Consider the following 27,683-nt stretch of genomic DNA (forward strand, 5'->3'; position numbering starts at 1 on the left):
CCTTCCTTCTCGGAATTCCTGCTCCTTGGAAACCCTGCAGGGCATTTCTAATCTGTCCTTTAGGGTCACTACGAGTCGGAATCTACTCAGTGGCAATGGTTCTGGTTTGGCTTCAGTGCAAGAAAAGGCTCAAAGCCTCTTCAGTAATTTAAAAGCTGCGTATGCAGCAAGCGAAGGTGATTGTGATGAATTTGTTGCGAGTACAGGTTGGTTCAGTCATTTCAAAGTGAGGGCAAATTTACATCATACTGAAGGGCAGGTGCAAGTTGTACCTGGGATGTTCATGAGCCGGGGATACCAGTGCAGCAATTCAGTGCAGTTGTAAAACCACGGCGTGTCCTTGTGTTGGGTGTTGTGTTTTCCACAAACATCTTCTATCCTAAGGAAACCAAAGATTCTAAGTGAGGCTTTGGCCTTCTGTACCATCTAATTTCCCAACTAAGTGGTGGGTGTATACTATGTCTCTGATCAGTTTTCCAGATTATTTGATGATTGGTTATATTTTTATTGTCCAGACATTCTCAAGCCTCTCATCACTTGAGCATTATCTGAAGGGTATAATAACTCCTAATTGTTTTTTGTTTTGCCAGCTGTGAAATTCTCATAAAATTTTATAAATATTATCTTTCTAAGTTATACTAATGCCCCATTAGAACAATTTTACAAAAGCAATATATATTTTCGATTACTTGGTCATTGACAGTACAGAACCCAAAATCTTCTTGATCTTAAAACATAAATGAAGACTCTTACCTCATGTTCCTTTGCCTTACCTCCAGGTTGTTTATTTTAGGAGTAACTTTATTGTCGTCAGCTGCTCTCGGGGTGCCCCTAGCTCATGGTGACCCCCATGCTCATTGGGATCAGACCATTGTGATCCATAGGGCTTTAAAGGGGCAATTTTCAGACACAGAATTACCAGGTCTTTCTTCCTACTGTGCCTTAGTCTGGAAGCTCTGCTAAAACATATTCAGCCTCACAGTAACACACAAGCCTCTGCTGACAGGCAGGTGGTGGCTGCGCATGAGATCCATTGGCCAGGAATCAAACCCAGCTCTCCCACATGGAAGATGAGAATTCTACCACTGAACCTTCTCCTAAGTAGTTACACCTATTCCTCACAGATTATTATCCGACATTTCACATTTACAACAGTGGTAAAAAATTTACTATTTTGCACATTAACAATGTACATCTGGGGATAATGAACACCAAGGTGCAAGGTGAGAGTAATGCTGGCTGTGATAAGGTTGTCAGCTTATGATTCTCAATGCTTTGGCAGTTACATAATGATGCCATTTGGCAGTTATGTAATGATATAGTCATTTTTGTGATTTGATGTCATCATCCTCCATTTTTGCATAACTGATTTTCACATAACCTAGTCCTTTGAACCTAACCATGTTGATAAATGAGGATTGGGGGTGTTAATCCCTACTGAACCCTTCCTAAAGGATACATGAAAATATTATACCATAAAGTAGTACAGCAAACTAATCTTCCATTGTATAAAACCTTCTTGAAAGAGTTACCTACACCCAGCTATTTCCTCCCTTCCCATATACTTTTTACCCCACTGTCATCTAATTTTTCCTTCTGCCGCTCCACAGATGTCCCAGAAAGGGTCATTCTAGATGATACTAGCCAAGTAAGGTTGATGCTTTTCTATTCTTACCTTACACGATTCCTTGGCAGCAATATTAAGTACTCTTTTTTTGAAGTTTTCCCCTTAGACTCCAGAAGACCACTCTCTGGGTTTTTGTTATTCATCTCAATTCTTCTGTCTGACTTTTGAATATTGGACTCCACCCTTGGGCCTTTGACTTCAAATTTAACACACCTTGGCTGATCTCATCCATGCCCCAGTCTTTATGTCTATGATGATTGCATGCAGCTTTTGAACTCTAGCCAGATATCACTTCTGAGTTATAAACTATATATCCAGTTCCCTAAATGGTCTTTATATAAATTCTTAACTTCCAGAATCTCCCTTCTCCCCATCCCATCTTCCTCCTCTATTTTCCAGTGTATTTGGTGACACCCCTGGAAACCTTAAATTCCTCCTTTTCTTATGCCCCACATCCAGTTGATCACAAAGTCCTGTTAATTCTGCATACTAAATATCTCTACCATCCCTGCTTAAGTTTAACCCTTCATTTCATACATAGATGACAGCAATAGGTTTTCTTGCCTAATGTAGCATGCCTGTTCACACCAACCCACTTTGCACAGCTTCTCAAGTGATTTCTGAACTAAAGATCTGATTGTTACCATCTTAAAATTCTCTAAAGGCATTTTAGAGAATTTGGCCTTCTTCGAAGTCTCAAACTTTAGGCATACTGTGTGCACTTTGTCATCTTTTGGCCACTGCCTACCTATCTTTCATTGACAAAGTTGCAGCTATGTCAAACCATTTGGAATCAGTGGAATATTGCTTGCTCGTTTATTCATTGAACGAATATTTACCGAGAGCTTATACCAGGCACTGGATATTCAGTGATTGGAGAGGGGGAGGAAGAGGGCAAAAAACATGGTTCCAATCTACTACAGTCTCCTGGAAGAGTTACGTAATAAGTCTGTAAATAAGCAAATAGGCAATTAAAATGAGTTAAATGCCATGATGGAAATGAACAGAGATGCCTACTAAGACTTCGTAATATGGAGAAATGGGCTTTCCAGAGCATACTTGGGCAGTGAGTCTGCTCCTTCTCTCTGATGAGGATGTGGCCTTTCTGGTGTGCAGTTTGGTGCAAAAAATGGAGAGTGCAATGTTTGAAAACATTAGTGGTAGGACTTTGGAAGGAGTGAGAAGTGAGCAGACCAGACAGGCGGAGACCAGACAGCATGAGGCATGAGACATTTGGGTGGTTGAGGGACCTTTTAAGAGCAAGCTGTTAACCAGTGAAATTCATCCATTGTCCTAATATTTCTGGTTGTCTGGCCTAGTGAACAATGTAGAAAGCTGGGATGAAGGTGAGGTATCCCAAAGCAGAGTGACCTCTCATAAGGCAGTAGGAACATTCAAGGTTCCCCCCCAGCAAAAAAGTTGGTAAGTCAACGGGATGGGGGAGGTCCCAAGGACACCCTCTCCGGCTAGCATACAGTGGCATCCCAGGCAAGTTAAAGAACTGGGTTTAAGTGTGGAAGGGTGAGAATGGAGCTGAGAAGTTTTCCATGTTCGAAAAACAAAGTTGTGCCATGGGGGTACAGAAGCAGACTGCAAGGAGGAAAAAAAGTCAATTTACTAGACGGTTAGAAAATAAATTCTTTGTTGAACCCATCCACTTGTGGTATTTCTGTTATAGCAGCACTAGATAACTAAGATAGTAACTATGTTAGCATTCTTGCAGATAAGGTTTGAAAGGGCTGTGTCTAGAGATCTCTAAATTGTACAAGCTAATTTGAGTTTTTTTTTTAAAAAAAAAAAGACTAGAAATTGGTATTAAGACAGGAAATAAGAAATCTGGAAATAATGGCTTCTCAGTGGAAAACTAAAATTTCTTAAATGAATGCAAGATGATTCAATTTAAGTGTTAAGTAACAAAGTTCAGATTTCAGTCTAGTTTTGTTTGGTTCATGACAGCTTTACTCCTCACCAAATACTCTGTTTGCTCTTCTGCATTTCCCAGTCTCCCCATCCTCCAACCCCACCCAGGGCAGGGTGACTAATGACTAGTTCTGGAAAGAACAGTGGCAAAGTAAGAATCAAAGTGTCCCAGATTTGATGAGACCCTACCCTGTACGGATTGTCATTGTGCTCCTGAGCTGTTTCCAGAGGTCAAGGAAATCCCCTCTAAAATAAGCTGTACTTGTCACTGCCCTGTCTGGTCACCTTTGGATAAAATTTTATCTTAACTAATCGACTCTGGAGCTTAATATAACTTTGAGTATTTGGAGCATATGACTAGTTGTGACAACAAAATGTGAAAGGAAGTGAGGTAAGTAATGATTCTCCAGTTGCTTCCCGTGCCCAAGAAGCTGTGGAGGCCAGATGTTCTAGATGGTTTAGTTACAAGATGGTGGATTCTGATGCCCTAAGTCCCTAAGTGACTATATAGAATAGGATCTCTTGCCATTCTTCATGGGACATTGTAATGATATTGAGAAATGAACATCCGTGGTGTTAAGCCACTGATAACTTTGAAATTGTTACTACAGCATAATTTAGCTTAATTAGGAGAAGACAATTGGCCATACTGGAGACAGGTGAGATATAGAAAGATGGTAACACTAGAACCTTTGGAAGCAGAGTTGGGAAAAATACATATTTTGCATTTCTATAGAATCTTTGCTTAAGGACAGGACTTTTGATCTGAGGAAAAGAGGTGACCACACCCTAAAAAGATTATTGTAAGGCAACCAAGAGCTTCTAGTACTTTCTACCAAAAATTACTTTTATTGTTTCATCCAAATTGTGTTTTTTTTGGACTTCCTTCTATAAGTAGATAGAAATTTTAAGAGATATATTAAATGTGGACATATATAGTACAAGATCTACAGATAGTGGAGGGATATTAATGGACAGTATTAGAGATGGAAAATTATGTTAATTAGTAAGAATGTGTAAAGCTAGTGAAATCAAGAAAATGTACCTTATGAAGAGAACAGATGAAAGCACCTAAGAAAGTGGAAATGGAAGGCCAGCCCACTACTTAGAGGTTGGGAGAGAAGCAGGTGCAAAAAATGGTCTCATGATGGAACGACTCAGTGAGCACAGGGAAACCATCATCCTTGAGCTCTTAGCCACGCTAGGCTACCAGTTTTATTTTTGGAAACAGTTTACAGTGGCTTGAAGAGATGAAGACGAGACGGAAATCAAGTAAACTCCGGGGGAAAACCTGCACTCCTCCACTCCCAAGTGAAGAGAAATGGAAGTAGGTTTAGATGTGTTGCTGCTTGCAATAATGAGCTGCCAAATGGAGAAGCCAGTGGAGTCTCTGCCTTAATGCAGACTGAAGGAGTAACCAAGGTCTCCTAGTCTTCTCATTTCAGGACACCAGTGGCCATGTGTGGAAGTGACAGTAGAATGACTTGGAACTGTCCCAGTATACAGTACCAGCCTAGTATTGAATTATGTCCCAAAAAGTATGTGTTGAAATCCTAGCACGTGTACCTGTGAATGTGATCCTGCTTGGAAATGGGGTTTTTCTTTTGTTAATAAGGTCATACCAGTGTAGGGTGGGCGCTAAACCTAATCACTTCTTAGTTATAAAAACAGCACAATAGACACACACACATTAGTAAAACAGACAGCATATGAGGATCTGTCTACAAGCACCAAGAACTGATGGCAGACACCAGAAACAGAGAGGCCACAAGAGGAATCGACATGGCTGTGACTCTTTTTGGACCATTAGCCTCCAGTCTGTGAGAAAATGAATTTCTGTTCTTTAAAGCCATCCACCTGTGGTATTTCTGTTGTGGCAGCACTAGGTAACTAACATACAACCAGTTAATTAACCTGAAACATGAAGCTACCTCAGGATCACATAGTGTTTCAGTTAGGAACTGTTCTGGCTACTATTAACAGAGACGAGAGAAAAAGAATGACCTAATCAATATAAAAATAGTGGTTTAAAATTGGAAAAGGTGTGCAGCAGAGTTGTATCTTTTCACCTTATTTATTCAACCTGTATACAGAACAAATTATCTGAGAAGCTGGACTATATAAAACAGCATCACAATTGGAGGAAGACTAACAACCTGTGATATGCAGATGACACAATCTTACCTGCTGAAAATGAAGATGACTTAAATCACTGATGAAGGTTCAAGACTACAGCCTTCAGTAAGGATTACACCTGAATGTGAAGAAAATGAAAATCCTTGTGAATGGACCAATAAACATGATAAGTGAAGAAGAAATTAGAGTGAATGATTTCATTCTAATTCAATCAACAAGCAATATCCATGGAAGCAGCAGTCAACAAATTAAATGACATATTGCATTGAATAAATCTGCTACAAAAGACCTCTTCAACATTTTAAAAAACAAAAATGTCACTTTGATGACTCAGGTGTGCCTGACCCAAGCCATGGTCTTTTCAATTGCTTCATATGTGTGCAAAAACTGGACAATGAAAAAGGGAGACAGAAGAAGAAATGATGCATTTGAATTGTGTTGGTGAAGATTATTGAATATACCATGGACTGCTAGAGGAACGAACAAATCAGTCCTAGAAGAAATACAACCAGAATGCTCTTTAGAAGCAAGGGTGGCAAGACTTTTTGCTTGCCTACTTTGGACACATTACCATGAAAGAACAATCACCAGAAAAGGGCATTGTGTTTGGTGAAGTAAAGGGTCAGTGAAAACAAGGGAAACCCTCAGTGAGATGGATTGATACATTTGCCACAACTATGGACTCAAAACAACCATTGATCATAAAGATGATGCATGTTGGGCACCATTTCATTCTTTTATACATAAGGTTGCCAACTTGACAGCAACTAACAACAATAAAGATAAAAATTCAGGTATATGTATTCCAGGTCTATTAGAACAACTCAGGGACCCACGCTCTATTTTTCTATTCTACTAGTTTTTCTGTCCTCAGTATTGCCTGAAGTTCCAAAATAGAGCTCCAGACAACATGATCCTATAAATAGAAAACCACAAAGATTCCACAAGAAAGCTATTAGAACTGATGAATTTAGCAAAGTGGCCGAGTACAAAGTCAACCCAAAAATTAGTCTGGTTTCTATACATTAGCAATAAGCAAGCTGAAAAGGAAACTAAGAAAACATTACCATTTACAATAGCATCTTTACGTTTTAAGTATCTAGGAATAAATTTAGCCAGGAATGCAAAAGATCTGTACACAAAAAACAATAAAACGCTATGAGAGAGGCAGAGCCAAGATGGTAGGTTAGTCACAGGCACCATAAAGTCCCCCTGCACCAAAGAACCAAAAAAAAAAAAAAAAAAAAACAAACAAAATCAAGTGAAAAAGAAGCAGATAACAATCCAGGAGAACTGAATATCAAAAAAGAAAGTCTGAAGACTGAACCAAATACTGATTTGAAGGAATAAGGAAAGCAGCTAAAAAGGAGTAACATGAAATGGGCGGAGCTCAGCCAGCCATCCCAGTCTGCCATGGCTAACTTCAGACAAAGACAGCAGTGACCTTGGGTGAAGAAAACAGCAAAGCAACTTCATAATTTTCCCAAAAGGGATAGAGAACCTCTGTAGACAGACATGGAAAGAAGCATAGACAGGGAGGGTGCCAGATCCAGAACCAGAGATACACAGGAGTGGCAGCCCTTGACCTCGGGTGTGAATGCTCACGAAAGGCAGTGGACCTGCAGAGTGTTGACAGGAGCTCTCCCACTCAACCAGTGTCCCCGCAGCCCCCCTCACACTAAAGAGAAGACAGGCCCCACTTGCTGGCTGCAGTGGATGCAAGGTGCCCTGGCATCTGCATCTACTAGCCAGAGGGACGCACTCCCCAACAAATCATCCTCCTGATTAGAGGCAACAGAGGGCCCCATACCCTGACCACCTTGCCTAACCGGAGGACCATGAGTCTATCCTCCTCTCCTTACCACACCCTACCCTGTCCACTACTCTGCCTTGCCCACCCGGTGAGGGAGACTAGGCCCTCCCCTGTGTGCCCTCCCACCACCTCCTTCCCCCCACCCTATGTGAGGCAGCATTTCTGTGGGTGCGTCCGCCAGGTGTGACTCAATTCCTTAACCCATCCAGCAAGGGGCAGAAGAGCTGTGACTGTGCATGCATCCTCTCATACCCCCTTCCTCCCTCCCCCCATCTGACACGAGGTGGCACTTCTGTGAGTACAACCAGCAGATGCGACTCTCCCTTAACCCACCCAGTGAGGGGCAGAGGAAATGTGATTGCATGAACATCACCTAGTAACTCCTTCCTTCCTCCCCTTGCCTGATGTGCGGAAGCTTCTCTTTGCGTGTACCTGCCAGACATGATTCTATCCGTTAACCCAACCAGTGAGGGGCAGAAGAGCTGTGACTGCACATTCTCCCCCAGTTCCCCACCTCCCCCCACCTGACGTCAGGTGGCACCACTGTGTGTGCATCCCCCAGGATCGAATCCATCCTTTATCCCACCAAGCAAGGGTCAGAGGGTCTACAAGTATGTGCGCATCCCCCTGAGGCCCTTTCCTTCCTTCCCTTCCCCAGCAAAGGGTGGAGGAAGAATGTGTGCATACCCACCCACTGCACATTCCTCCCTCTTCCCTGATTAGAGAGATGTAGCAAGACTGAGGAAACAACTGCCTGCCATTCCTTCCTCCCCCTTCCTGCTCAGAAGGAGGTGGACTTAACAGCAATTGTGTGACTATCCCCTTGTCTACCACCCACACCACCTCCCTGAAATCAGCAATAGGAGGGGAGCATGCCCCCATTTACCCATCATACTCACCACATCAGCCACTCCACCTGCACGGAGAGCATCATTCCCCATTTTGAGCCACCAAACTGAAGATGGACGAAGGCCAAAGCCAAACCAATCCACCCTCATCTGCCCTGAAAGATCAGTAAACAGAGACCTGAGTGAGCTCCCACACTTACCTGCCACTATGCTCAACCAAACACAGGTGGGGGGCTCCAGCACAGCCAGTCCTGTGAACAGAGCACCACTCCAGCCACACCTGCCAGGAATCACAAAAAAAAAACAAAACAAAACAAAAATAGGACCCAGCAAACAATTAAACAAATAAAAAATATAATAACCTCTTAACATCCCAGAGACAATAGACAATAGGAAACCACCTAAAGAAGCAGGACAAGACGGTCCCAGCAAGTAACCATAATAAAGAACCAGAAATCCTCCCTGAGAAAGAAAAGATAATGGAGCTTCCTGAAAGGAATTCAAAAGGCTTAGGTATAGGGTCCTCAAAGGAATCAAGGAAAACAGACAAAACTATGGAGAACACAGACATAACCAAAGAATGCACAGACAAAATCCTAGAAGAATTCAGGAAAACAATATAAGAAAAAAAAAAAGACAAAAATAAATAGACAATTGGCAATGATACAGAAGCAGCAACTAGAAATCCATAAGCTTAACAATAAAATTGCAGAAATTGACAACTGAATCAATGGAAAGTCGTTACAGTAGAATTGAAACAATGGAAGACAGGATCGGCAGGATAGAAGACCAATCCCTTGACACTAATCTGTTGGAGGAACAATAAAAAATAAAACAAGAACAAAGAAAGCCTATGAGTTGTGGGACCCACTAAGAGGAATAACTTACGCATGATTGGAATCCCAGAAGGAGAGGAGTCAACAAAAACCACAGAGAGAATTGTGGAATATATGTAGACAGAAACCTTAACTAATGGAAAAAAATGAGAAGATAACCATACAAGAAGCACAATGAACCCCATACAGGATAGATCCCAATAGAAGAACATGGAGACATATCATGGAGCCCTGGTGGTACAGTGGTTAAGCCCTGAGCTGCTTACCAAAAGGTTGGAAGTTTGAATCCACAAGCTGCTCCTTGGAAACCCTATGGGACAGTTCTACTCTGTCCTATAGAGTCATTATGAGCCAGAATCTACTTGATGGCACTGGGTTTTTTTTTTTTTTTTTTTTGAGACATATCATAATCAAATTTTCCAAAACCAAAGACAAAGAATCCTGAAAGCAGCTTGGAAAAAATGAAGTATCACCTACAAAGGGACATTGATAAGACTAAGTTCTGATTACTTGGCAGAAACCATGCAGGCAAGAAGGCTATAGTATAATATATATAAGAGTTTGAAAGAAAAAAACTGCCAGCCAAGAATTATATATCCAACAAAATTATCCCTCAAATATGATGGTGAAACTTGGACATTTCCAGATAAACAGAAATTAAAGGAATGTGTAAAAACCAGACCAACTTTACAAGAAACATTACAGGAAGTCCTTCAGACAGGAAACTAATAACACACCAGACAACAACATGAGCATAAAACACACAACATCAGACAGATATCAATACAGATAAAGAACTCTCAAAAATAAAGTTAAAATATGGAAAACAGGGAACCAGAGATGTTAGCCTGTAACTGATGACTGCTTCAAAACATAAAGGGGAAATAAAGGGAATAGGTATAGAATTTCCATATGGAGAGGAAGCCAAGGTGACATCAAGAAATAATTAGGTAAAGGTAAATTTCAAGGTAACCACAACAAAAGTCAACAAAGCTCTTCATCAAAATATAAAAGAAGAAAATCATAAAGATTCAGCACATACAAAACCAAAAATGATGAAGGAAATGAAAAGACAAGCCACAATTTAAAAAAACTCAGCACAGAAAATCAAGTGGAATGAAGAAACAGTCAACACCACAAAAAAGAAAAAAAAAATCATAAGAAAATGACAGTAATAAACTAATACCTATCGATAATCACACGGAATGTAAATGGCCTGAATACACTGGTAAAGAGACAGAGAGTGACCAAATGGATAAAGAAATACGATCCATCAATATGCTCTCTGTAAGAGACACAATTTAGACAAAAAGATATAAATAAAACTTAAAGGAAGGAAAAAGATATATCAAGCAAACAACAACCAAAAAAAGAGCAGGAGTGGCAATATTAATCTCTGCTAAAATAGGCTTTAAAGCAAAATCCACGAAAAAAGACAAGGAAGGGCATTATATAATGACTAAAGTGTCAATCCACCAAGAGGAAATAACTATAATAAATATATATGCACCCAACAACAGAGCTCCGAAATACGTAAAACTAACTCACTGAAAAGAGAAATAGACACTTCCACAATAATACTAGGATATTTAACACACCACTGTCAGGGAAGGACAGAACGACTAGAAGGAAACTCAACAAAGACACAGAAGATCTAAACACCACAACCAACCAACTTGACCTTATAGAGATATGCAGAGAACATCACCCAAAATTGGGTGAATAATGCAATGCTCTTGGATTATTATTCAGAATAGACCACATTTCAAGCCACAAAACCAGCCTCAACAAATTTTAAAAAACTGAAATAATATGAAGCATCTTCTCTGGCCACCATGCTGTAAAAGCAGAAATCAATAGCAGAAAAATCAATGGGAAAAAATCTAATAAATGGAAACTAAATAACACTCTGCTTAAAAACTACTGGGTAATAGAAGATATCAGAGATATCCTCTATTCTTAAAATCAAATGAGAATGAAAACACAACAAAAGCAGTGTTCAGAGATCAATTTATAGCAGCTACTAACTCTACAACTCAAACAATAAGAGAGCAGCAAAAGAAGTCCACAGTCATGAGAAGAAACAAAATAATACAAATTAGCAGAAATAAATGAAACAGAACAGAAAAAATCAACAAGACTAAAAGCTTTTTTGAAAAGATTAATAAAGTTGACAAACCACTGGCCAAATTGACAAAAGAAAAGCAGGAGAAAATGCAAATAACCCAAATAAGGAATGAGATAGCTGACATTACAACAGAACCAAATGAAGTAAAAAGGCTCATAACAAAATACTATGAAAAATTATATTCCAACAAATTTGAAAACCTAGAGGAAATGGACAAATTTCTAGAAACACACCACCTACCTAAATTAACACAAATTGAGGTAGAAAATTGGAACAGACCTATAACAAAAGAAATTAAAGGGGTCATAAATAAACGCCCAACAAAAAAAGCCCTGGCCCAGACAGCTTCACTGGAGAATTCTACCAAACATTCAGAGAAGAGTTGACACCAATTCTATTCAAACTATTCCAGAACATAGAAAAGGAAGGAATGCTCCCAAAATCATTTTATGAAGCCAGCATAATCCTAACACCAAAGCCAGACAAGGTCACCACTAAAAAAGAAAACTACAGAACAGCATCCCTCAAGAATACAGAGGCAAAAATTCTCAACAAAATCCTAGGCAAGAGAATACAGCAGCATATCAAAAACATAATACATCACTACCAAGTGGAATTCATACTAGGCATGTAAGATTGATCCAACATTAGAAAATGGATCAACATAACCCACCACATAAATAAGACGAGTCACATGGTCATATCAACTGATACAGAAAAGACATTTGATGAAGTCCAAAACCCATTCATGATTTAAAAAAAAAAAAAACTCTCAAAAATGGAAGGAAAATTCCTCAATATAATGAAGGGAATTTATACAAAACCAACAGCCAACATTAACCTCAGTGAGGAGAACCTGAGAGCATTCCCTCTGAAAATGGGAACCAGACAAGGATGCCATTTATCACCACTTATTCAACATTGCTTTAGAAGTTGTAGCGAGAGAAATAAGGCAAGAAAAGGAAATAAGGGCATCAACATTGGTAAGAAAGAAGTAAAATTATTCCTGTTCACAAATTATCTGATTTTATACATAGAAAATCCTAAAGACTCCAAAAGAAAGCTATTGGAACTAATAGAAGCATTCAGCACCAACAGACATGTATTTAGAAATTTCCACCTCCGAATTTATATCTGCCAGTGGAAGTGTGAGGGAACCCTGGTGGCATAGTGGTTGAGTGGTATGGCTGCTAACCAAAAAGCTGGCAGTTCGAATCCACCAGGCACTCCTTTAAAGTTATTAATGCTCTTTAGAAATCCTATGGGGCAGTTCTACTCTGTCCTATAAGGTTGCTATGAGTAACAATCAACTCAACTTCAATGGGTTTAATGCTGTCTTAGGCGGGGCTGTCTAGAGAAGCAAAACCAGTAAAGTATAAATATATAGAGAGAGGTTTATATCAAAGAAACAGCTCACATGATTGTAGAGGCTTGAATGCCTCAAGTCCATGGTTTAGGATAGAGACTTCTCCCAAATCACATAACCGCTTGGGCTGGCAAACCCAAGATCAGCAGGTGGGAAAGCAGGGCTCTTGCTCACAAGCTTTGAAGATAGATGAATCCCAAGATCTGCAGATAAGACAATAGCTCAAATCCCAAGAACTGGAGGTCAGATGAAGACGAGGCAACTCCAGGATCCAGAGCAAGCAAAAAGCCAGAATGCCTGCTTATATTCAGATGCAGGCCACACCCCCAAGGAAACTCCATCTCAACTGATTGGCTACTCACAGCAGATCCTATCATGGGAGTGATCACATATAAACACAGAGAATCCTGGCCCAGCCAAGTTACCACAGATCTTAACCACCACAAATACTAATAAGTTGTAATACATTGTCCTATAATTTTTCTTCCTTTAATATGCTGTTGAAGAGCAGTTGGGAGAACTTTGTATTTTCAGACAAGGCTAATGACACAGCTGAGTAATTTCAGAATGGTAAACAGTGAAGAGTTCAGCCTGAAAGCTCTTAACCAGGTAAACCTCAAAAACTTTCCTCATTGCTATTTTAATTCTTGAGTCTCAGAGAAGTTCCAACACGCTGTCTTTTTTCAGTCTGCAGCAGAGAAGTGAGTGCTGTTCTAGAGTTAGCTGGAAAGCTGCCGATAAACTCTCTTCTGTGTCCACCCATTGTAATGCCACTGCCCATGGAGACCAATAGCCTTGACTTCATTCCACAAAAAATTTTGTGTTTTTCTCATTTGCAGCCTCTAAACTGGAACTATATAGATAATAGGAGCCTAGGAAGATCTTGAATCTGGAGGCGGGGCCAAGATGGCAGAATTGCCTCACATTTCCAGCAATCCTTCTTACAACAGATACCCAAAAAACAAGTGAAACGATTATATTTATGACGAGCTAGGAGCCCGGAAAATCAAAGGCAAAGTTAGAAAACAGACTGAGCAGCAGGAGGAGGGAGAGACGGTTCAGAAGCGGAGAAGGGTTACTGGGCCTGAATTGCTGGGGTCCATCAGGCACCATTCCTGGGAGTGGCTGCGATGGGTGGTAGTAGCATCTGGCCGCAGTTTCCTCGGGGAGAAACAGCCAGCCACACAGCCTACCCACATCTCTGCAACCAGAGAAGAAAGGTGCTCTCGGCAAAAGCTAAGTGCTTGCGTATATTTTACTGCACCCCCGCCACCCCCAAGCTGACTTCAGAGGCTGTTGATTTCCCTGGGCCTGAGATAGGCAGTGTTGAACACCTGGAGCCATCTCGCAGCCTTGGAGAAGGAATAAATTCACAATTGGGGGAAGAGATAATTTGCCAGCTCCACTAACCTGGGGAGCTCCAGACAGAAGCGGCTCCTGTCCAGGCATAAATGGTGCATAGACTTTGAATGCCTTTCGCCCCTGCATGGACATGTGTGGGCCTATTTCATGAGAATAGGCCCTTGTTGGCAGACTGCAACTGTTTCAGCTGTGTGGTGGAGAGGTGGGTGTTTGGTGATTGACACCACTTAAGTAGAGAAAATACATTTTCTTTACTGTTTTAGTATTGAAGTGAAGAGAATATATTTTCTAATGTTTTAGTATAACTGTATAAGCTAGTCTTTGCAATGTAATTATTTGCTCTGGAGTCTGCCCCATGATTGCTCCTTTAAAGAAATATGAGGTAATCAATTTTTAGTTGCTGATTAAACTATGTTCCCCTCCCAAGGAAAAAAAAATACACAAAACCAAGGCAGCTGAACAAAGCTTAGATCCATCTTGTGACAGAAACCAGGACGGCATGAATAGACTTGCAGGACTCCAGGATGCCATGAAGAGACTTGCAGGACTCCAATAATAGATCACTTTATCATCGTGTCTACCTCAAAGAAAAACCAACATTCCTGAAAATCTCTAAACCCTGACATTCCCCCTATAAAAACTCACCAATTAGCCCTCTAGGTTTAGAAAGAATTTGAGAGAAATTTAACCCTCTCTGTCTCTTGTACCCTGGTGTTCAACAAAGCCCTCTTGCTCCTTATCCTCCTGTGTCAGTATTGGCTTTGCAGCAGGCGGCTTGAATCCATGATTTGCAGTAATAACACTTTGCCTATTAAACAGTGTCCTCACCTACCCACATCAGGAGCCTAAGGACTGGTGGCTCCATGCAGGTCACCCAGCCACCCGTGACAGGGGTCCAGGGATAACTGGTACATCCCAGTCCTTGTAACCAAAAGCATTGGCTGCCCATGGTCTGTCTGCAGAACCCACCCACCTGTGCACGGTAAGGAAGAGGGATGCACTTTCCTCGGAGTCACTTGGGGGACGATTCTCAGCCCCCTGCCTTGTTCAGTGCATGACACCCTGCTGCAACCAGATACCAGTACCTACACCAATCACCCCTGCCCCGCTAAGACTCTAGGACAGAGCTTGTACCAAACACTTGATGCCCAGCTACCTAGACACCTCAGCTGAATCCATACAAGAAAAGTGAATGGACTCCTAGACTGACATGCTTGACAATAGCTCTAACAATCATGTGACAGGACGCCAGAGCTTCAAAGGCAAAAATAAGCTAGCTCACTCAAGCAACCCATTTGGGCATATCAAACCAAAACAAAGCAAGAAGCTAGTAAACAAACATAAAATAAATTAATATAATAACATAAATGGCTCAGAGACAACATCAATATCAAATCACATAAAGAAGCAGACCGTGATCATTTCAACAAACTCTCAAAACAAAGAATCAACGGATCTTCTAGATGAAAGTGCTTTCCTGGAATTACCAGATGCAGAATACAAAAGATTAATATACAGAACCCTTCAAGACATCAGGAAGGAGATCAGGCAATATGCAGAACGAGCCATGGAACACAGAGATAACACAGTTTAAGAAATTAAAAAGGTTATTCAAGAACATAAAGAAAAATTCAATAAGCTGCAAAAATCCATACAGAGACAGCAATCAGATTCAGAAGATTAGCAATAAAATTACAGAATTAGACAACTCAATTGAAAGTCAGAGGAGCAGAATTGAGCAAGTGCAAGGCAGAATTGGTGAGCTTGAAGATAAAGCAGTTGGCAGCCATATATTTGAAGAAAAATCAGATAAAAGAATTTAAAAAAATGAAGAAAATGTAAGAATTATGTGGGACTTTATCAAGAGAAATAACCTATGAGTGATTGGAGTATCAGAACAGGGAGGGATAACAGAAAATAGATATAGCAATGTTGAAGATTTGTTGGCAGAAAACCTCTCTGATTTAGTGAAAGAGGATATCCATCCAAGATGCTCATCGAACACCACATAAGGTAGATTTGAAAACAAAGTCACCAAGATGTATTATAATCAAACTTGCCAAAACCAAAGATAAAGAGAGAATTTTAGGAGCAGCTAGGGATAAACGAAAAGTCAATACAGTCAATAAGAAAAACCTTGGACTACTCGGCAGAAACCATGCAGGCAAGAAGACAATGGGATGACATATATAAAGCATTGAAGGGAAAAAAATGACAGCCAAGAATCATATATCCAGCAAAACTGCCTCTCAAATATGAAGGTGAAATTAGGACATTTCTAGATAAATAGAAGTTTAGGGAATTTGTAAAAAACTCAACCAAAACTGCAGGAAATATTAAAAGGAGTTCTTTCATTAGAAAATCAATAATATCAGGTATCAACCCAAGACTAGAACACTGGACAGAGTAATCAGAGGTCAACCCAGGCAGGGAAATCACAAAAATAAATTAAGATAAAAATAAAAAAAACCTCAAAAGAAGGAAACAGTGATGTTATTATGTAAAAGAAGACACCATTAAAACAAGAAAGAGGGGTTAAAAATCTTTCAAATGGAGAGGAAGACAAAGCAATATAAAGAAATAAAAGTTAGATTTAAACTTGGAAAAATTGGGGTAAATATTAAGGTAACCACAAAGGACGGAGATGATCCTACTCATCAAAATAAAACACAAGAAAAAAATAGCGACTCAGCAGAAACGAAATCAACAAAAACAAATAGGAAAAGATAATATATAAACTACTCAGCACAAAATAAGTGGGAAAAAGAAACGGTCAACAACACACACGAAAAAGACATCAAAATGATGGCACTAAATTCATACCTATCCATAATTATGCTGAATGTAAATGGACTAAATGCACCAATAAAGAGAGTGGCAGAATGGATTAAAAAAACACAACCCATCTATATGCTGCCTCAAGAGACACACCTTAGACTTAAAGATACACACAAGCTAAAACTTACAGAATGGAAAAAAATATTATCATGCAAACAACAATCAAAAAAGGGAATGGCAATATTAATTTCTGACAAAATAGACTTTAAAGTTAAATCCACTACAAAGGATAAGGAAGGACACCATATATTGATTAAAGGGACAGCATACCAGGAGGACATAACCATATTAAATATTTATACACCCAATGACAGGGCTGCAAGATACATAAAACAAACTCTATCAGCATTGAAAACTGAGATAGCTCAACAGTTATAGTAGGAGGCTTCAACACACCACTTTCAGTGAAGGACAGGACACCCAGAAAGAAACTCAATAAAGACATGAAAGATCTAAATAGCACAATAAACCAACTTGACCTTATAGACATATACAGAACACTCCACCCAATTGCTCCAAAGTACACTTTCTTTTCTAGTCCACATGGAATATTCTCTACAATAGACCACGTATCAGGTTATAAGGCAAGTCTTAGCAAATATCAAAATATTAAAAAGCATCTTCTCTGACCATAAGGCCATAAAAGTAGAAATCAATAACAGAAAAAGCAGGGAAAAGAAATCAAACACTTGGAAACTGAACAATACCCTGCTCAAAAAAGACTGCGTTATAGAAGACATTAAGGATGGAATAAAGAAATTCATAGAATCCAATGAGAATGAAAACATTTCCGATCAGAACATTTGGGGCACAGTGAAAGCAGCCCTCACAGGTCAATTTATATCAATAAATGCACACATCCAAAGAGAAGAAAGGGCCAAAATCAGAGAATTATCCCTACAACTTAAACTAATAGAGAGAAACAAAAGAAACCCCCAGGCACCAGAAGAAAGCAAATAATAAAAATTAGAGCATAATTAAATGAAATAGAACACAGAAAAACAATTAAAAGAGTTAACAAGATCAAAAGCTGGTTCTCTGAAAAAATTACCAAAATTGATAAACCATTGGCCAAACTGACAAAAGAAAAACAGGAGAGGAAGCAAATAACCTGAATAAGAAATGAAATGGGTGATATTACAAAAGACCCAATCGAAATTAAAGAATCTTATCAGATTACTAAGAAAAATTGTGCTCTAACAAATTTGAAAACCTAGAAGAAATGGATGAATTTCTAGAAACACACGACCTACCTCAACTAAAACAAACAGGTAGAACAACTAAATAGACCCATAACAAAAGAAGAGATTGAAAAGGTAATCAAAAAACTCAAAACAAAAAAAAAACCCTGATCTGGATGGCTTTACTGCAGAGTTCTACCAAACTTTCAGAGAAGAATTAATACCACTACTAACGAAGGTATTTCAAATCATAGAAAAGGACAGAATACTCCCAAACTCATTCTAAGAAGCCAGCATATCCCTGATACCAAAACCAGGTAAAGACACCCCACAAAAAAAATTACAGACGTATATCCTTCGTGAACTTAGATGCAGAAATCCTCGACAAAATTCTAGACAATAGAATTCAACAGCATATCAAAAAAATAATTCACCATGACAAGTGGGATTCATACCAGGTATGCAGGGATGGTTCAACATTAGAAAAACAATGTAATCCATCATATAAATAAAACAAAAGACAAGAATCACATGATTTTGTCAACTGATGCAGAAAAGGCATTTGACAAAGTTCAACTCCCATTCATCATAAAAACTCTCAGCAAAACAGGAATAGAAGGAAAATTCCTTAACATAATAAAGGGCTTTTATACAAGACCAACAGCCAACATCATCTGAAATGGAAAGAGCCTGAAAGCGTTCCCCTTGAGATCAGGAACCAGGCAAGGATGCCCTTTATCACCACTCTTATTCAACATTGTGATGGAGGTCCTAGCCAGAGCAATTAGGCTAGATAAAGGACTAAAGGGCAACCGGATTGGTAAGGAAGAAGTAAAAGTATCTCTATTTGCATATGACACGATCTTATACACAGAAAACGCTGAAGAATTCACAAGAAAACTACTGAAACTAATAGAAGAGTTCAGCAGAGTATCAGGATACAAGATAAACATACAAAAAATCAGTTGCATTCCTCTACACCAATAAAAAGAACTTTGAAGAGGAAGTCACCAAATCAATACCATTTACAATAGCCCTCAAGAAGATAAAATACTTATGAATAAGTCTAACCAGAGAAGTAAAAGACCTATACAAAGAAAATTACAAGACACTACTGCAAGAAATGAAAAGAGACTTACATAAGTGAAAAAACATACCTCGTTCAAGGATAGGAAGACTTAACGTTGTAAAAATATCTATTCTACCAAAAGCCTGAAAGCTTTTATGCTCATGAGGAACCTTCACGTAGATCAAGAGGCAGTTGTTGGGGCAGAACAAGGGGATACCGATTGGTTTAAAGTCAGGAAAGATGTGCGTCAGGTTGTATTCTTTCACCATACCTATTCAATTAGTATGCTGAGCAAATAATACGAGAAGCTGTACTATATGAAGAAGAATGGGGCATGAGGATTGGAGGAATACTCATTAACAACCTGTGTTATGCAGATGACACAACCTTGCTTGCTGAAAGTGAAAAGGACTTGAAGCACTTACTAATGAAGATCAAAGACCACAACCTTCAGTATGGATTGCACCTCAACATAAAGAAAACTAAAATTCTCACAGCTGGACCAATGAGCAACATCATGATAAATGGAAAAAAGATTGAAGTTGTCAAGGATTTCATTTCACTTGGATCCACAATCAACAGCCATGGAAGCAGCAGTCAAGAAATCAAAAGATGCATTGCATTGGGTAAATCTGCTTAAAAGGACCTCTTTAAAGTGTTGAGGAGCAAAGGTGTCACCTTGAAGACTAAGGTGTGCCTGACCCAAGCCATGGTATTTTCAATTGCATCGTATGTATGTGAAAGCTGGACAATGAATTAGGAAGACTGAAGAAGAATTGACGCCTTTGAATTGTGGTGTTGGCAAAGAATATTGAATATACCATGGACTGCCAAAAGAACGAACGAATCTATCTTAGAAGAAGTACAACCAGAATGCTCCTTAGAAGCAAGGATGGCGAGACTAAGTCTTACATACACGAGGGATCAGTTCCTAGAGAAGGACATCATGCTTGGCAAAGTACAGGGTCAGCAGAAAAGAGGAAGACCCTCAACAACGTGGATTGACACAGTGGCTGCAACAATGAGCTCAAGCACAGCGATTGTAAGGATGGTGCAGGACCAGGCAGTGTTTCGTTCTGTTGTGCATAGGGTCACTATGAGCAGGAACCGACTCGACAGCACCTAACAACAACACAACCACCGCCAAAAGCTATCTATAGATACAATGCAATTCTGATCCAAATTCCAATGAATTTTTAATGAGCTGGAGAAACAAATCACCAACTTCATATGGAAGGGAAAGAGTCTCTGAATAAGAAAAGCATTACTGAAAAAGAAGAACAAAGTGGAAGGCCTCACGCTACCTGATTTTAGAACCTATTATACCACCACAGTAATCAAAACAGCCTGATACTGGACAACAACAGATACATAGACCAACGGAACAGAATTGAGGATCGAGACATAAATCCATCCACATATGAGCAGCTGATATTTGACAAATGTCCAAAGTCAGTTAAATGGGGAACAATCTCTTTAACAAATCGTGCTGGCATAACTGGATATCCATCTGCAAAAAAATGAAACAAGACCCATACGTCACTCCATACACAAAAACTAACTCAAAATGGACCAAATACCTAAATATAAAATCTAAAATGATAAAGATCATGGAAGAAAAATAGGATCAATGCTAGGAGCCCTAATACATGGCATAAACAGAATGCAAAACATTACTAACAGTGCACAAATGCCAGAAGAGAAACTAGATAACAGGGAGTTCCTAAAAATCAAACAGTTCTGCTCATCCAAAGACTTCATCAAAAGAGTTAAATGATTACCTACTGACTGGGAAAACGTTTTTTGGCTATGACAAATCTGAGCAGCGTCTGATCTCTAAAATCAACATGATACTGCAAAAATGCAAAAACTCATCTACAAAAAGACAAATAACCCTATTAAAAATGGGCAAAAGATATGGACTGACACTTCACTAAAAAAAGACATTCAGGTAGCTAACAGACACATGAGGAAATGCTCACGATCATTAGCCATTAGAGAAATGCAAATCAAAACTACGATGAGATTCCATCTCATGCCAGCAAGGCTGGCGTTAATCTAAAAAACACGAAATAATAAATGTTGGAGAGGTTGTGGAGAGACTGGAACACTTATACACTGCTGATGGGAATGTAAAATTGTAGAACCATTTTGGAAATTGATTTGGTGCTTCCTTAAAAAAACTAGAAATAGAAATACCATACGATCCAGCAATCCCACTCCTTGGAATATATCCTAGGGAAATAAGAGCCTTTACATGAACAGATATATGCACACTCATGTTCATTGCAGCACTGTTTACAATAGCAAAAAGTTGGAAGCCACCAAGGTACCCATCAAAGGATGAATGGATAAATAAGTTATGGTACATTCACAAAATGGAATAGTACACATTGATGAAGAGCAATGATGAATCCATGAAACATTTCATAACATGGAGGAATCTGGAAGGCATTACACAAAACCAAACCAAACCAAAACCGAGTGTCGTCGAGTCAATTCCGACTCATAGCGACCCTATACAACAGAGTAGAACTGCCCCATAGAGTTTCCGAGGAGCGCCTGGCGGATTCGAACTGCCGACCCTTTGGTTAGCAGCCATAGCACTTAACCACTACCATTACGCTGAGTGCAATTAGTCCGTTGCAAAAGGGCAAATATTGTGTAAGACCACTATAATAAGAACTCGAGAAATAGTTTAAATAGAAAAGAAGATATTGTTTGATGGTTACGAGAGAGGGGAGGGAGGTAGGGAGGGAGAGGGGTCTTCACTAATTACATAGTAGATAAGAACTGTTTTAGGTGAAGGGAAAGACAACACACAAACAGGACATGTCAGCACAACTGGACTAAACCAAAAGCAAAGAAGTTCCCTGAATAAAGTGAATGCTTTGATGGCCAGTGTAGCATGGTTTGGGTACCATGGTTTCAGGGGACATCTAAGTCAATTGGCATAATAAATCTATTAAGATAACATTCTGCATCCCACTTTGGAGAGTGGCATCTAGGGTCTTAAATGCTAGCAAGGGGCCATATAAGATGCATCAATTGATCTCAACCCGCCTGGAGCAAAGGAGAATGAAAACGCCAAATACACAAGGTAATTATGAACCCAAGAGACAGAAAGGACCATATCAACCAGAGACTACATCAGCCTGAGACCAGAAGACCTAGACAGTGCCCAGCTACAACCAATGAGTGCTCTGACAGGGAACACAACAGAGAACCCCTGAAGGAGCAGAAGAGTAGCAGGATGCAGACCTGAAATTCTCATAAAAAGACCAGACTTAGTGGTCTGACTGAGTTTAGAAGGACCCCAGTGGTCATTGTCCCCAGACCTTCTGTTAGCCCAGGACAGGAACCATTCCTAGAGCCAACTCTTCAAACAGGGATTGGACTGGACAATGGGATAGAAAATGATACTGGTTAAGAGTGAGCTTCTTGGATCAAGTAGACATATGGGCTATGTTGGCATCTCCTGTCTGGAGGGGAGATAGGAGGGTGGAGGGGGTCAGAAGCTAGTGGAATGGACACAAAAAGAGAGAGTGGAGGAAAGGAGTGTGCTGTCTCATTAGGGGGAGAGCAATTAGGAGTATATAGCAAGGTGTGTGTAAATTTTTGCATGAGAGACTGACTTAATTTGTAAATTTTCACTTAAAGCACAATAAAAAAAAAAAAAAAAAAAGGAGCCTAGGAACTGTAGCTTCCAGTCTCAGAAGGAAATGGTGGTGATACTAAGTTGATAGCAGACAGTCCAGCACAAGTATGTACCGCATGGACATCAAAATTGTTGACCAAATACAAAAATTATACGTCGAAGTGTGCTCTCCTTTTAGAGCAATAAAAAGCAAACACCATAAAGATTAAGATAAATTAGAAATATCAACAAGAACACCCAAAGGAAGAAGCTGATTACATTTTGGCTCTTGGAATATCAAGATGGGCCTGATAAATTAGGACCAAATGAATCTCTGAAACACCAAAAGACTCTGGTGATACTAAAAAAGGATTTAAAAAATATAAATATTTTATATGTGTTACGAAAAAGTTGTACTTTCCAATTTCTTCAGCTATGGAATGGTAATAACATAGTATTTATACTTCATAGAGTTTTTTAGAGGAATAAATAAGATGATGCATTTAAAGTGCTTAGCAAAGCAGCAGCACTTAATTATTCACTAGTATCAATATTATATTAGCTATCTAGAGAATGATATGTATTGTTTATATTAAAATAAATACTTAGGCCCTCAGCCAGGTGATCACAGATAACGTCAACAGAGACAAGCCATGTTGATAGTATGTACCCTTGACATGATGTAATAAAAATAGCACTTTACCTTTGTGGTCTTCCTCCCCGAAACACATAACCCCAGTCTAACCATGAGAAAACTATCAGAAACATCTCAATTGAGAAACATTCTACTAAATACCTGACCAGTACTCCTCAAAATTGTAGACATCAAAACAAGAGAAGTCTGAGAAACTGTCACAGCCAAGAGGAACCTAAGGAGACGTGATGACTAAAGTAATGTGATATCCTGAATGGAATCCTGGAACGGAAAAAGATGTTAGACAAAACCTAAGGAAATCTGAATAAAGTATGGACTTTAGTTTAAAATAATGTATGAATATTAGTTCATTAGTTGTGATAAAAGTTACCATGCTGTTTTAGTCATCTAGTGCTGCTATAACAGAAATACCACAAGTGGATGGCTTTAAAAAAGAGAAGTTTATTCTTTCACAGTCCAGTAGGCTAGAAGTCTGAATTCAGGACACTGGATCCAGCGGCGGGTTTTCTCTCTCTGTCGGCTCTGGAGGAAGGTCCTTGTCATCAGTCTTCTCTTGGTCTGGCAGCCTCTCAGGGCAAGAACCTCAGGTTCAAAGGACACACTCTGCTCCCAGCACTGCTTTCTTGGTGGTATGAGGACCCCATGTCTCTCTGCTCTCTTTTGTATCTCAAAACAGACTGACTTAAGGCACTATCTAACATCATACTGAGAGTATTTACAACACATAGGAAAATCTCATCAAATGACAAAATGGTAGACAATCACACAATACTGGGAATCATGGCCTAACTAAGTTGACACATATTTTGGGGGGACACAATTCGATCCATGACACATACTAATTATGAAGATAATAATCAGTCAAAATCAAGTCCTCACTTTTTCAGTTTATTTAGTTCTGACACCAGCTGCCCAGCCATCACTTCATCCTCTGACCCTACCTACATCCAACTGGATGTCTATCTAAAAAAAAATGAAATAGGACCCATACCCCACACAATACACAAAAACTAGTTCAAAATAGATCAAAGACACCTAAATATAAAACTTAAAACCATAAAGATCATGGAAATAAAGGTAGGGCCAATGCTAGGGGCCCTAAACTTATGGCATAAATAGAATACCAACCATAACTAACAATGCACAAACACCAGAAGATAAACTAGATAACTGGGATCTTCTAAAAATTAAACACTTATGCTCATCAAAAGAGTACCTATAGACTGGGAAAAAATTTTGGCTACAACATATCTGACAAAGGCCTAATCCCTAAAATGTATAATTCAATACCATAACAATAAAAAGACAAATAACCCAATTAAAAAATGTGCAAAGGAGATGAACAGACACTTCACCAAAAAAAGACATTCAGGCATCCTGTCAGGAGCAAAGGAAAATAAAGAAAACCAAAGACACGCGGGACATGTTTAGTACAAAGAACTAATGAACCACAAGTAACACAGCCTCCACTAGCTTGAGCCCAGAAGAGCCAGATGACGCCCAGCTACCACAACCAATCGCTCCAACAGGGATCACAATAGAGGGTCCTGGATGGAGTGGGAGCAAAACATGGAACAAAACTCAAGTTCACAAAAAAAGGCGGGACTTACTGGTCTGACAGAGACTGAAGGAACCCTGAGACTATGGCTCCTAGACACATTTTTAACTCAGAACTGAAGTGTCTCTCGAAGTTCACCCTTCAGCCAAAGATTACACAGGTCTATAAAACTAACAATAATACACTTGAAAAATGTGCTTCTTATTTCAGTCATGTAAATGAGACTAAATGGGCAACGTCTACCCAAAAACAAAGGTGAGAAAGCAGGAAGGGCAAGGAAAATTGGAGTAGTGGAAGCTGGGAATCCGGGGTGGGAAGGGGAAGAATGCTGATACATTGTGGGAATTACAACCAATGTCACAAAACAAATTGTGTATAAAACACAATAAAAAAGAAAAAAAAATGAACACTCATTACTTAATATCTTCTAATACCTGATTTATGTTCAGTTTTCCACAATTATCTCAGAACTATCTTTTTGCTCTGATTTGTTTGAATTAGGATCACAACAAAACCCCATATGCTGAAATGTCTCTTAGGTCTCTGTTAAGCTGTATTAGTTTCCCGTCCCTTTTTTCCCCCATGCCATTTATTTTTTGGAAAAATTGTGTCATTTGTCTTAAAGAATTTCCCACATTTTGGATTTAGCTGATTATACCTGTGTAGGAATATTTCCTATGTTTTCCACCCTCCATTTCCTATAAGCTGATGATTATAGCTATGAGCTTGATTAGATTGAGGTGTAACTTTCTTGACACAAACGCTTCATAACTGTTGCCGCATACTTTTACATCACGTCAGGAGGAACCTAATGCCCAATTGTCCCACTTTTATTAAAGTGAAGACTGATTGCTGGGTGCTGTCGGTGTCGGTCTGGTTCATCCTCTTCAAAGCACCACTTCTACCTTTTATCTAATGAATTTTAGTGTCACTGATGATCATTGCCTGGATCTGTTTTTTCATTAGAGGAAGCAAACTAGTAATTTTGTTTCCTCCTGCATTTATTAGTTATGATTCTTCTTCTCTAAAGAAGAAATTGCCTTTATCAACTATTAAGGTTTTCTGAAAGCTTTTGTACAGGTAAGGCAGGACAGTTGACACTTGATTCTTTCCTTTTTTAAATGTAAATCTTAAAAACTGAGGTGCTGACATATCTGAATTGGGTGACTTCAGACCTAAATTAAAACTCCATTCTTAATCAAACTAAGATGTTCATTTCTACTCTTCTAAAGAAAACATTCAGCCATTTGTCAAAGTTTTGCTGCTGAAAAACAGAGATGGCAGGAGTCAGAATTTCTAACCTAGATAAAGATTTGCTCTGTGCCTGTTAAGAAGTTTACACAACTGGCCCCAGAGAAGGCACCTTGGTCAATCAGAGGTTAGAGACAGAACTGATAATGTTTAATGAAGTTATAGCCTGTAAATAACTTTATAGCCAAGAGAGGTGTATATCAAGACTTAGTTCCACATCCTGACTCCAGATTAAACCTTCACTCAGTGGGATTTTTCCATTGTATTTCTGCTAGTTCTTTGTAAATTTGAAATTATGTAGATTCTAAGTCTGTTAAAATAAGAAGGCAGATTACAGCTGTAAAACTCCCAACTCTCTGTAACACAAAGAATGCAGAAATCCGGGCTTTAGCTTATATAAATAAACTTGTTATCTTAACTGCTTTCAGGGAATTCACTCAGTGAATGCCTGGACCCTCTCTCTCTGCCTGACTGGCAATGTTGACATTTCAAAAGGCTTCAGGTTTAGAGCCGACTTAATCTTCATTCTTTCCTAACTACATGGTTGACTTTACATTTCAAGAACACCAACTAGTTTTGACTCAGCCTGTAATCCATCACTAGACTCCACATCAAGAATGTTTATATGTCTCTTTAGAAATATTGCTTTAGTCAAATTTCTCAGGAATAACAGAATGGTGTTAGGCTAGGAATTGATGTTCAGAAAGTTTGTAGTTTGACAATCCCTAGTAAATTTCTCCTTCCTTCCCATGTTTCCTCTTTGATGTGAAACCCTTTGCCTTGGTTTACTCTGCCTGTTAAATACCCCACTGTTGCCCTGCAAGGCAGAATGCATGCTGCAGTCTGTTTGAATGCCATATGTTTCTCCATTCCAGAGAATGAAATATTCCTTCAATAAAATTTTTGTTTTAATTTCTGTCAGAGCACAGATCTAGAACTTTCAATACTTTTATTTATGAATTTTCAGAATAAAGAGTTACTGCCCTAGCAATCTCGAAATGTAATGAAGCTTTTTAAAACAATACCATTGGAGTTCATATATTTTTATGTAATTAAATGCATTGTAACTATTATTCTTTTTGATGTTATTGCAAATATAAATATAACACAGCATTTACCAATTCAACATTTTTCAGGTAAACAATTTAGCAATATCAATTACATTAATCATATGCAACCATCACCCATAATCATTGCCAAATTGCCTGTCATCATAAACAGAAACTCACTGCTTCCTAACCAATGACTCCCTTTTCCCCCTCCCTTTTGCCCCTGGTAAGGACTAATAGGAAACCCTGGTGGCGTAGTGGTTAAGTGCTATGGCTGCTAACCAAATGTTGGGAGTTCAAGTCCACCAGGTGCTCCTTGGAAACTCTATGGGGCAGTTCTACTCTGCCCTATAGGGTTGCTATGAGTTGGAATCAACTCGACGGCAGTGGGTTTGGGTTTTTTTTTTTT

This window comes from Elephas maximus, chromosome 11, assembly GCF_024166365.1.
Source record: "Elephas maximus indicus isolate mEleMax1 chromosome 11, mEleMax1 primary haplotype, whole genome shotgun sequence".
Classification (NCBI taxonomy): Eukaryota; Metazoa; Chordata; class Mammalia; order Proboscidea; family Elephantidae; genus Elephas; species Elephas maximus.